Source organism: Austrofundulus limnaeus, unplaced genomic scaffold (genome assembly GCF_001266775.1).
Source record: "Austrofundulus limnaeus strain Quisiro unplaced genomic scaffold, Austrofundulus_limnaeus-1.0 Scaffold405, whole genome shotgun sequence".
NCBI classification, from domain to species: Eukaryota; Metazoa; Chordata; class Actinopteri; order Cyprinodontiformes; family Rivulidae; genus Austrofundulus; species Austrofundulus limnaeus.
The window spans coordinates 434,493-438,201 of NW_013952807.1; positions in this window are offsets into that span (position 1 = coordinate 434,493).

Below are 3,709 nucleotides of genomic sequence, written 5' to 3' on the forward strand. Positions count from 1 at the left end.
TAGAAGAGTTTGTTGAATCTGACGTGACATGTTCGTATGAACCCTTTGTACGAACAAAAGTAAGAAATTTAGGAGAAGAATACGAACATGTTCTTGCATGAGGCCCATTGATTTTTACATGATATCCAAGAAATCCCAAAGGGTTCACATACTTTTTCATGCAACTGTACTTTCCCAGCTGTTGCAATGGGCAGCTTCCTGTTTTCGTGGCAACACGAGGGACAAACAGAAATCAGTGTTTTGTATAATTGAGTGAATTTTGGGAAAGAAAATTGTTTGATGCAAATAGCAAATGGACTGTACTTGTATAGCGCCTTTCTACCCAACCAGGACACTCAAAGCGCTTCACACTACAACCTGTGTCCTCATTTACCCATTCACACAGCACTGTATCAGATCTCCTACAAAGCTAACATGTACAATCAACTATGGAGACTAATCAGTGCCAATCACATTCAKRCACTGATGGGACACACACCAGAGGCATTGGGGTTAAGTATCTTGCCCAAGGACACAATGGCATGTGGGCATGGTGGGGAGTCAAACCTGTGACTTGCGGGTCCCAAAGCCGGCTGCTCTACCACTGCACCACAGCCACCCCCACAAAGCAGCAGAGTGTTTGACCATATGATTTATTGCTCACTTTCCACCCAGGAGCCTCCTTACTTCCTGCATACAGAAATAAAAATCCCAAAACTGTGACTCATTGTCACAGTTGTGAGGATGTTGGTCCAAGATTTTTAAACKGTTTCACAGGTTTCATGTTGCTGCAATGGAGAAGGTCATAGGAACACTATAGTTATATTTTGTTTAGAGAGATCAGTTTMATCTGGAAATATTAGACTGAAAGCAAATTTATGTTTAGGTGTTATTTGGAATTGGGATTTGATGAATTTATTTTACTGATGGATCATTTTTGTGAATGTTTATCGAACATTTGTAAAACCAGCTGTTGGAACACTGCTTAGCAAAAATCTAATTTTCCAATGAGTCACAAATTAGATGAGCTGTGGTGTATAATGGAAAAAAGCCACAGTGAAACTGGTCTCAAATGGTTACGTACAAGTGAAAAATGTCAGAAGCTAAATTGTAACATTTTAGTGGTTTAAAATGAATATTAGATACCTTTTTTTTGCTTTGTTTAAACCTTTCTAAAAAGTTTTAGTTTTACAGTCACAGAAAATGGATTTTTTGTTCAGAAAGTATTGAATTATGAACAGCGAAACAACAAAATGGACAAATTTAAATGGCACCGTTTTATATTACAGTGTTGACGTGTTTGTTTGGGAAAGCTACAGTAAAACGCTTAAGGATATTCTGCAGTYAATCAATCTTATAAAACTAAATGTTTCAATGCAAATCCAGTTACATGGAGTCTAGTTTGTTCCAGTTCACTGCAGTTACAGTGAAGTCCAACTTGAATTGAATCTGAATTGCACTCAGTACAACTTAATCCACTWGACACTGGAAAGAAACGACTCCTCTTTAACAGGAAGAAACCTCCAACAGAACCAGGTTGGGTAACAGTCTTACWTAACTGGTTTGGGGTTGAAAGGACAGGAAGAGTTCAAAAAAAAAGTTGCCTCTTTTCCTCAAAGGTATTTTGAATCAGAAAAGGGCAGCACTGAGAAGCAGTGAAACACTTTCAGTTTCACCAATTGAAAAAAAGAGTGGTGAGTTGCCTGCTTAATAGATCCACATGAGAGGCCCCGTTAAGTAATCAGGTTCACATATAGATTAAGCTGGAGTCAATCGTTCTTCAAAATGTCTATTAATTAATTAACTAATTAATTAATTTAATTAAATCACTGACAATGATGTCTTGGTTACATGCATAAAGGTGTGAAACTGCTGCAATGCAAACTTGTTGGCTTGTGTGTGAGATGTTTTGGACACATGCCTGAAGGTGAGAGTTGGAGTGGAACTGACTGGGAGTGGAACTGACTGGGAGTGGAACTGATTGGGAATCAGGTTTAATGCTGCATTGTAGGTTTTAGAAAGTTGAAATCTGAGACCTCCTCCTCTGTTTCAACATCTATTTTTGTTTCACATAAATGGCTTCCTTTTACACCTCTCGAATGATCTGTCCTGTGTCTGAAATATGAACATTCTGGTCCTCAAATGTATGTCCCCTTATCCTTTAAAATGTAGGTGGATTGTTTAGACTTGTTCTGAAGAATTGTTGAGCCATGTGTTTGTGGAGAGATTTAGTTTCTCCGATATAGAGATCTGAACATTCCTCACTGAACTGCATTCACCACACAGCTCAGCTTGGGTTTGGAGGTCTTGTCTTTAGGATGGACCATGTCAGTGTCCTGTTGGGTCTGAAATGTGCCAGGATGTTGTGTTTGCAAAAAAATATGTCCAGTGACATTTGGGATGACAATGTTTTTGGGTTTGCACYTTTCCCTGTTCTCTTATGCARCAAATTTTTATTTCTTTGCTRATTTGACAAAAGYCGAGTTTGGATATCCACRGTTTTGCAGGTTGAGAAACATGAGCATAAATCCAGGTATAATTTTGATTGAAGAAAATAAGAAAAAACAATTACAACCATGTTTTTTTGTGCCTTCTCCTCTCTGTGGGGGTCTGGTTAGTCTGTTAGATCTTCATTAGACTAAGCTTATGGCAGTTTAAAGAATAGCTTAGGAAACTCAACCCTAACCACAGAATTTATCAACAAGTAAAGTCTTAAGTCTAGTCCTAAAAGCAGACAGTGTCTGCATCATGAATGAAAACTGGGAGCTGGTTTGACAAGAATGATCAGTTTTCTGTTCTATTATCCAGACTTTGATTTCTAGTAAACATGATTTTATAATGATTTGTGGATGAATGTATTTGGGAACCATCAGCATCTAAAAATAAATTGATACAAATACAGAACCCTGTGGCACGCTGGTGTGTGAAGAAGAATCATCAGAAACAAACTTAAGTTCCCACTACGTATAAAAACTGAGTCAAACTATCTATTTTGGGTTACGCAATATGATTCAAAGCACAAATTATTATTTTTCTAAAGACACAAGACTGTTAAGAACTGTAAGCCAATCAAAAACAGCGCAGTCATTTTTTTTTGTTAAGTCAGTTTATTATTAGTGGATTGTTCTAGGAGTTAGCGATGGAACAAGAGCTCAATATATTATGACCATAAGTATGATGACTAAAAGCAGCATTGTGTGTTGGTCTAATGCTAACTGAAAGCATGTTGGAAAAAGGAAGGAAAACACCATCAACTCCTGGCATAAAAAAAAATCGAAAGATTTTGTTCTGGTCATTGTTTTCTGTCACTGTGATTCATCAGAGCTTAACAATGGTCTCGGAGCCCATTTTAGAAATTACATGTTTAAATATTAAACGTTTTGCAATATACCCAACTGTACTGTAAAGTGATTTCCCCTCAATGTGATACAACCCGATGTCTGTTAGTAGTTGCTGTAGATACAGTTCAGTGTATAAATTTTAATCTCTTTTCAAATCAAAATGAAGCAAAGCTGAAAACCACTGTAAAATGTAAAATATTTCTTAGAATTCAGTAAATAAAATTTAAAAAAAAATACACACAGATGGCTGACCCAGTTTTACACATTGCAGACAGAAGTTTGTGACATAACTTTGCAAGTAGATTTCCTTCCTCAAATGGCTTTTTTGGGTAAAATTCTGTTCATAAACTTCCTCAGATTCCATTAAAAAATATGCACGAATAGATTAC